Source organism: Saccopteryx bilineata, chromosome 12 (genome assembly GCF_036850765.1).
Source record: "Saccopteryx bilineata isolate mSacBil1 chromosome 12, mSacBil1_pri_phased_curated, whole genome shotgun sequence".
NCBI lineage: Eukaryota > Metazoa > Chordata > Mammalia > Chiroptera > Emballonuridae > Saccopteryx > Saccopteryx bilineata.
The window spans coordinates 3,930,100-3,939,638 of NC_089501.1; positions in this window are offsets into that span (position 1 = coordinate 3,930,100).

Consider the following 9,539-nt stretch of genomic DNA (forward strand, 5'->3'; position numbering starts at 1 on the left):
ATGATGAATAAAGAAATAAAACATAAGATGTCATTCTGTGCAGCTCTCAAATGTAATTGCATCTGTTAGAAAAATTGCTGTGTGAGGAAGAAAAAGGACGATTAACAGTCTTCATTCATTTACTCCTCTGCTTCTAACTCTCTTGCTAAATGTCAATCCTGACCAGGAACTTAAAATCATTTAATGGTCAAAATGATGAAGTGTGAAGAATTTTATTGGGGTGTAAGTTGTGAAAGGAGCAGTAGAAAGTGCATTCAGATGTTCCCAGGAAATCTCAGGGCATTGCCCCCATGGGCAGAGGTCAGTAGTGGAAATTAGAGGTGCCCAAGGCCCTGGGCACTGGGGGCTTCTCCTGCGGAGCAGCTCCAGCAAGAGTCTGGAGCCGAGGCCTCACAGATTGCACGTGTGCAAGTTGTCAGCCATGCACTTCTTGTCTACTGATTCCACAGAGAAGTTAGTCTTAGAGAAAAGCAAGAAACTCAAAAGATATTTGCTAGAATGGTCTGCGCAACACTATTCATATTTAACAACTAAAATGTCCACCAACAGAGACTAGATACATTGTGGTATATATAGACGACAGTAGCTAAAATGAGTAAACTACAGGTAAATCTGAAATAGTGTTGGGGTGGGTGAGAATTGAATTGCAGAGGATACCTACAGCTTGGTATTTATATAAATAGATTATGGTATGTAAATATATAGCAAATGTTTTAAAAAAAACTAAGTATGATAACACTAACTGCATGAGAATTGTTACCTCTGTGTATGGTGGGGTTGGGGAAGGGTACCAAGAGGACTCTTAAACAGCAACAACAACAACAAAGAATCAGAAACCAATATGAGATCAAGGACAAGATTTGGTAAAGCTGAGTGATGGGTCCAGGGCTGTTCACTCATGTATCAGCCAAGTTTTGCTTCAATAAAGCTAAATAATAACCCACAACGTTTACAACACACTTTTATTTCTTGCTCACGGGATTGCCAGCCTCCAGAGCCTCAGCTGGGCCTGGATCCAGGTCGCAGTTTGGGTCCAAGTGTGTACCAGTGCTTCGTCATTCTGGACTGACAGCTTCCCTAGAGCAATGCCTTTGCTTGGCAGAGTGCAGAAGTGCAAAAAGCAGAGCCAAACTATGCGCTCCCGGGGAAAGCTGCTGCTCACATCACCCTATTCACTTTAAACTGGTCAAAGTCAGATGCATAGTCAAACCCAACCTCTAGTGGGCCAGGAAGGAGACTTCGCTCAGGGAGGAGGGGAAGGGGGGATATCATGGACCTATAATTGAATCTATCACAATCACAATCTACTTCATTTTAAATAGTCTCAGTAAAATGGGAAGGAAGTCAATTTCCTGTGACATGCCACTGCTACTGGTTCCACTGGAATTGCCTCTGCTTTGGACATCTCTGTCATTACACATAAGAATCAAACCTGGCTTGCAACGTTGGAAAAAGCCAAAGTTAAAAACCCAGTAGCTGTCTCTTCTGGGATTAGGGGCTATCTGCTGGATGCAGCCTGGGTATTTTAAGAACCTCACTGCTTGTCTGGCTGGTTTTGGATGGGAGATGCCACAGTGGTCTTTGCATATTTAAATTCAAGATATACAAAAATCAATATACAAAGAAGAAAAGACGAACCCAGCCAAGTGATTACTGTGGTCACATCTCCTTTGACAAATGGTTTTTCTAAGTCTGAATGTGCTGCCTTTTAAAAGTCTTTACATACTGTGACAACTAGGTTTGGAGTCTTACATTTGTGTTTGAATTACTTTTTAGTTATTCTTTGTCACTAGGGAAAGAAAGAACAGAGTTGGAGTTCAAAAACTGAATTGAGACTCCTAGATTATTTCACTCAGAGTACAAGGTTTTTTAATCCAGTTTAGGAATCCAAGAACTGAATCCACTGACCAAATACTTCCACTCTGATTGCTGTCCTTAATCATTTGTATAAAAATGGAAATCCATTTTTCTGCAAGTTATTTGTATGTGTATATTTCTTGGTGGTACATATGGCCCTGACTCATTCTTCTTAACATCTACCTAGCATTTCATCTTAGGGATGGTCTACATTTTACTTACCTAATTCCTTATTCATAGATTTGGGTGGCTTGCGGTGTTTCACTAATAAATTAAATTGTAAAGAACACCCTTGTAATGTATACTTCTGTGAACCTGTGAGGGTGTATGTGGAGGATAAGTTCTTAGAAGTGGCATTTCTGGGTCAAAGATTATATGCATTTTTAATTTTGATACATATAGCCAAATAGCTCTCTAAAAAGGTTGTATCAATTTGCTCTCTTGCCAAGAGGGTTTGAGAGGAACTATCTCACTGCTCAGAATTTAAAAGTGCTTAATCAGACACAGCCTTGATGAACACTTCAGAAGCTGTTAGAAAAATACAGAGGATGCATATGTTTCTATTATGAATACGCCTCTGCTACAAAACTTACTGGACTGGGTATGTTGGTCTCACCCTGTACCCATGGTTAGAGCCTGGCTCCCTAAATGTCTCAGTCCAGACCACTCTGTGAACTTTTGGGAGTACCCACATCGCAGTGAAAGTTGAAAGAGATAAGTGAAAACGTAGAAGCAGCTGGAGACATTTTCTGCTGCTACGATGTTGCTCTAAGAATCCCAAGCCACTTGTTTTACAATGACATTTTTACAGAAATTGAAGAACAGTAACTTTAACTGAATAACTCTAGTACCTTTATCAAAAATGACAAATTTATTTTTAATGTAGTCTGTATTTTAAATCATGTGTTCGGATTTTTGAAACTCTTCATGGGACATGAAATCACTTTTTTTCTTTGAATACTGCTGACCTGTATATAGACTGTGAAGCAGGGTCATCAGAGGTCTCAGTGGCCCACTGAGCTCATCAGCAACGTGCAGAGGGCAGTCTCCCCAAAGAGGAAACCAGGATGTTGCCACGTAGCTGGGGCATCTTTCTGACGTACCCAAGGTTTGCAATGCTCTGCTGGGAAACGGGTGAGTAGGGTCAAAGTATTTAGGAGGCCAAGGTCATAGGTTTTATCCTCAGGGGATCTAAGCAGCCTCATTGTGGCCTTGGTATTTCTAATCATTGTCAAGTGTTGTGTACCAGACACTGAGCAAGCAGCAGAGGAGACCTGGGCTCCTCTACCGTGAAAGCTGGAGAATGGCTCCCGCTCCTGTCCTCCAGAGTGTCACCCAGGCCATCGTCTTGGCCCTGGCCAAGCAATGGGCCTAGTGGAAGGAGGTGAAGAGGCTGGGGTTCTGGTTATGATCACTGGGCCATCAATTAATCTCTCTGCACCTCAGTGTTTCCATCTTTGCAAAGGAGCACTTGTCTCAGGGATGTCTAATTTCCCTCTTCCTCGTCTCATCATCATCATCCTCAGGTGGGGCCAGGAGACCATGAGAACCAAGTCTCCTTGGCAAGAACTAACTAAATTAAGCGCGTTTCCAAATGGGCTCAGCCTTAACTTCTGTCCCCTGAATCCTTTCATCTAGACGAGTTGTTCTCAGTCTTGGCTGCACATAGAATCACCTGGGGAGCTTTCAAGACTCAGTGCCAACGCTGCCTCCCAGACCAAGTACAGTATCTCTGGGGCAGGGCCCAGGCATTCGTGCTTGAAAGCTCCAAGATGGCTCCAGTGTGTGACTGAGAATGAGAAACACTCATACAGGCCTTTGGTTGGGGGCCCTGGGACAGAGGTTCACATCTGGGCCCCTAATCCCTCATGCCTGGTTGCTCTTCCCCTATTTACTGGTGACCTTTAAAAAAGTTAATTCTTTCCCTGCTCTGGCCTGTCATTGAACTCACCCAGCTGATTGTGGCACTTATGATTGAGAACCTCTTCTGACCGGTTCCCTTTCCCCAGAAATTAATGTGATCATTAAGGCTTATAATTTCACTCACCAGTGTGATCAATCAAGGGGCTGTGAAACAGAGTTAAGAGTCCTTTTGTAATTGGCAGCCGCCTGTGATTCAGAGCAGAGCATGCAGGGGCTGTGGGTAGGCGGGAGGGCGGGAAGGAGACTGGTGTGCAGGAAGGCGCTGTGCCCCTTGAACTGACTCCCCAAGCTCTTTATGGTCTGCCCTCCAAAGGGGCCGGCGAGCTCCCAGTTCGTCCACCTTGAATGTCAAAAGCAGGAAGACAATTCTTGCCAACAGTGCCTCAGACTACTCCTTGCCTACCCCAACCTCTCTGCAATGGAAAGCAAAGTCTCTTCAGAACTGGAAATGGGGAAGATCAGTGGATTTTTTATACACTGGGCAACTCCAGTCTGGTGGGGAGGGGCAGTGGGTATTTCAGAAGTGGGGTTGAGGCTGTCAGGCCTATGGGAGCAACACATTCCTCCCCAAACCTTCTAGAGATACCTGGAACCCCAGAAACAGCAGCTGAGCCTGGATCCATGCCCACTCTGCACTCTCCCTCTCGGCCCAGAGTGACTCCCGGCTTCCTGCTGCCCACAGGGAGCCTTTGATCAGCGTGGCCCTGGGAAGACAGCTGAGCTTTTCCTCCGGAGACACTGGGCTGGCTGATTCCATTTCTAACACACACAGCACCTAGTAGAATGGCTCATACATACATCGTAGGCAGCATATGGGCCAGAGGTGAGGGCATTGTTTTATTTCAAATACAATATTACAAAAACATTAACATTGACTTCCCTTTTAAGATACATAATACTATAGGAAAACCTGGAGGGGACACAGACAGCTATAATTCCACTTCCCTAATGGAATCATTTTCACTTTTGCCTATTTTTCCTAGTTTAAACTGCAATATAATAACATTATAAGCCAGATTATTTTATTTATTTATTTATTTGTTTGTTTTTGTATCTTTCTGAAGTTGGAAACGGGGATAGACAGTCAGACAGACTCTCGCATGCACCCGACCGGGATCCACCCGGCACGTCCACCAGGGGCGATGCTCTGCCCCTCAGGGGCATCGCTCTGCCTCGACCAGAGCCATTCTAGTGCCTGAGGCAAAGGCCATGGAGCCATCATCCCCAGCGCCCGGGCCAACTTTGCTCCAATGGAGCCTTGGCTGCGGGAGGGGAAGAGAGAGACAGAGAGGAAGGAGAAGGGGAGGGGTGGAGAAGCAGATGGGTGCCTCTCCTGTGTGCCCTGGCCGGGAATCGAACCCGGACTTCCGCACACCAGGCCGACGCTCTACCACTGAGCCAACTGGCCAGGGCCTATTTTAAAATTTTCAAATCCTTTATTCTCTCCTTTTCAAAGGTGGCACTTAGAGAATCCAGTTCACAAACCTTTGTAGTGTAGAGAAAATTCTGCTTGGCCTATGACAGCAAAGTCAAGAGGTGGCTACCTGAGGGGTGAGGTAAGGGGGTGACTAAAAATAAAATCCCCTTGCTTTTCTCGCTCTTGGATATGATGGGAGAAGGAAAACGGAGTGAGAGTAAAGCCGTGAACCAGGCTGAGGTGTATGCCCCAGTTCCCAGACCTGTGACCTGGTGTGTGTAGGGGGGAGCTGGAGAAGGGAAGGTAACTCTACGGGATGAGGCGCTTCCTGCCCCTTGATGGTTCAGATTCTGGTAATCCACAATGCTCTGACCCTACTTCCACAATACTCTCGGGGTGGCCATGTCAACTGGTCATACCCTGTGCGAAGAACAGCCAAGTCCTGAGATTTAGTGTTCTCTCAGTTCCCTGGGGGGGTGGGAGCTGACCCACGAGCTAGGGTCTCACCATGGCAGTGCAAAGTGACTCAGCAGAGGGTAGGCCCTCTGCGTCTATGACCAGCTGGAGAACTTGGAAGAGATTCAGGAGTCAGCAGTCAGCAAGAGCTGAAGGGGATCCTGTCACCCAAGGACCACCACAGGCTATGGCCAAACCTGGAGACCAGAACTTGCATTGCTGTGGAGCTCAGCGCAAATGACTGCTGGTGGGCAGCGGGGACATCCTCTGGAGACCGCAGGCTGGGGGCCCTGGGGGCTCTGTGCCTGAGGACCCCAAGCCTTCCTACAGCCAGGAGCACGTTTCTGCACACCAGCCTCGATGACATGGAACACTTTCTGAGGGAGAAAAAGCAGGGGGAAGGGGTTCTTTGGGAGAATGCAAATTACCTAAAGGGCTATTTAAATTAATCCCATAAGACAGGAAGAAAAGTTAATTTTTATCTTCAAGTACCACGTGTGAGTTTTTGAAAAAGTCCAGATGAATAATAAAAAAACTAAAGAAATCGAGTGTCCTTGCAATTTGTAGTGAGAGGTTCATTTGGATCCCCTGACGGCCTGAAAGAGCTGGGCTATCCTGTACATGGGGAAACGGGGGGGTTCTGTTAGAGATCTCAACTCTGTCTGGCTCCAGCATTCCAGCGCCATAATTCAAAGTAAACATTTTGAATAGAGAAGCAAATAAGATGCTATAACCCCATAGGTTATGATAGTCATCATTCATTCATTCCATTACCCAGTCAGGGTCCTTGGGGGCCCACTGCACCCCAGGACCTGAATTCCACGGCGAGGACAAAAATGAATGATCAAGTCCTCAGAAACTCATTCATGATCTGGTAAGGGAGACAGAGGCACAGAGAATTTCGGCACAGTGAGATGGCCATCGTACATTAAGACATGAACACTTTGCTAAGGGAGCACCAAAGAGGAAGAACTTTACCTCTTTCTGGGACAAGCAGGAAGATTTCACTGAGCCAGCAAAAGTTAGGGTGACACTTAAACGATGAGTAAGGGTGAACCACGAGCAAACAGAAGTCTAGCCGGAACAGCATGTGCAAATGGCTGGTGGAGTGGCCTTTTTAGGTCAAAGCTGCAGAGGCTGGAGGTTATGTTGTTAGGAGCTGAGGATGGTGAAGGGGAGTGGTGGCAGATGATGTCTGAAACTAGACTGAAATCAGAGTCCAGTCTGATCGGAATCACGTTGCACACATCCTTCTTTATGCACCACTTTCTACCTTGAGCTGTTATTTACAAACACACCTGCTGTCCCCTACTTGATACAATGCCCAGAGTGGTGCACTGTACTTTGAAAAGTAAGTGTGGAGACTATACAAAATGGGTTTTTCTTTAAGCCAGAGTTCCAAAAGTGAATCTAAAGATGTGAATGAATATCTCTGGCTTGTGACACAAGTAGGTAAACAAGTATTTGATGAATAAAGGGTTAAATGTATTAATTTAGAGTATATAGGGTCAATTGTGCTGACGAGATAAGTTCTACTAATCCATTTGACAAGTGCCAAGACCAAATCAATGAGTTTTGGAGACTTCTTCTGGTGCAGTCAGTAAAATTCTTAAATTAGACTCTGTTGAAGAAAAAGAAATGATAGCAATCCATCCATGTATCTACTGCCATTTTATATATATATATATTTTTTAATTCTTTTCCTATTTTTATTAAGTGAGAGGTGGGGAGGCAGAGAAACAGACTCCCTTATGTGCCCCGACCAGGATCCACCAGGCAAGCCCCCTACAGGCCCATGCTCTGCCCATCTGGGGCCACTGTTCCTTTGCTCAGTAACTGAACTATTTCAGTGCCTGAGGCAAGATCATGGAGCCATCCTCAGTGCCCCGAGCCAACTGTGCTCGAACCATTCAAGCCATGGCTGCAGGAGGGGAAGAGAGAGAGAAAAAGAGAGACAGAAGAAAAAGTGGAGAAGGAGATGGCCGCTTCTCCCATGTGCCCTGACCAGGAATTGAACCTGGAACTTCTACATGCTGGGCTGATGCTCTACTGCTCAGCCAACCGGCCAGGGCCACCACTGCCATTATAGTTTAGAAACATAAGCAGTGCCCCTGGAGAAGACAAGTTGAGCAGGTTATATTGCCCAAGTGGGTGGCTAAGGCCTGGAAACAGCATCTCTCTTCCAGAGAGCAAGCCAGCAGAGGAATCAGAATGCTAAATCCACCACCTCGCTGAAAGACTATACCTACCAGTGAGGGGTTTTCCCCAAAGTCTAAGGTGCCACAGTGAAGTTTTACAAAAGGCTGTCACATTAAGTGGGTACAAAACCCTTGTGAAAGACAATTTATCTACTTGTGTCACAAGCCAGAGATACTCATTCACATCTTTAGATTCACTTTTGGAACTCTGGCTTAGAGGAAAACCTAAAACGTAGGATGCTCACCATAGCGTTACTTACATTTTTAAATTGGAAATAATAAAAATCTCTAATAGAATGTAGCACAAACCCATTTTGTATACTCTCCACACTTACTGTTATATGCAAGACTATTGTGGTAGAATTATTACCTGGAAATCTGCATAGGAAATAATGGTAGGATTATGGGTAAGTTATTTTTCCATCTATTTGCCAAACAATCTGTCAGGTGATGTTTTGTTTTTTGGTTTTTTAATGAGAGGAGGGGAGGCAGAGAGACAAACTCCCGCATGCACCCCGAGTGGGATCCACCTGGCAAGCCTACTAGGGGGCAATGCTTTGCCCATCTGGGACTGTTGTTTCGTTGCTCAGTAACCAAGCTCTTCTTAGTGCTTGCGGCAGAGGCATTGGAGCCATCCTCAGTGCCTGAGGCCAACTCACTTGAACCAATTGAGCCATGGCTGCAGGAGTAGAGGAGGGAGAGAGTAAGAGAGAGAAGGAAGAGGGGGAGGGGTGGAGCAGCAGATGGTCACTTCTCCTGTGTGCCCTGATCAGGATATCCACACGCCAGGCTGAGGCTCTACCACTGAGCCAACTGGCCAGGGCTATCAGATGGTTTTATAAAAAATTATTTTTAATAGCTTGGCATATGTATTATATTTATATTTATATTAGTGTTTTATTATTTATATTTATTTTATAGTCAAATTTATTTAAAATTTTCAAAGCCAGAGCAGTGACTGATTCAGTCTTTTTTTTTTTTTTTTCTGAAGTTGGAAACGGGGAGGCAGTCAGATTCCCGCATGCGCCCGACCGGGATCCACCCGGCCTGCCCACCAGGGGGTAATGCTCTGCCCCTCCGGGGCGTCGCTCTGCCGCGACCAGAGCCACTCTAGCGCCTGGGGCAGAGGCCAAGGAGCCATCCCCAGCGCCCGGGCCATCTTTGCTCCAATGGAGCCTTGGCTGCGAGAGGGGAAGAGAGAGACAGAGAGGAAGGAGGGGGGGGTGGAGAAGCAAATGGGTGCTTCTCCTATGTGCCCTGGCCGGGAATCGAACCCGGGTTCCCCGCATGCCAGGCCGACGCTCTACCGCTGAGCCAACCGGCCAGGGCCAGTCCCCTACTTCTTAATATAGAATGTGTCTTGGTGCCTATTTTAGGAGCTTACCTTCTTTCATTCTTACTGCCTCTCACTGTGGGCTCTCCCCTGCCAGTGCCCTTCCCAGTGCTCCCCACCAGCGGTGCCCAGGTGTTCCCAGGAAGAGTCTGCTCCATGGTGTTGCATTTCAGCACAGAAGTGGGAGATCAAGGATGGAAAAGCACACTTTGTTTTCTTGAAACATTCTTTACAATCAGAACTACTTCCTCAAAGAACTGTTTGTTTTCCGTTGTTGTTTGTTTGATCTTCTAAGCAAAGTACTGATATATGCAGCAATATGGTTGTATCTTAAAACATGTTGAGCAAAAGAATC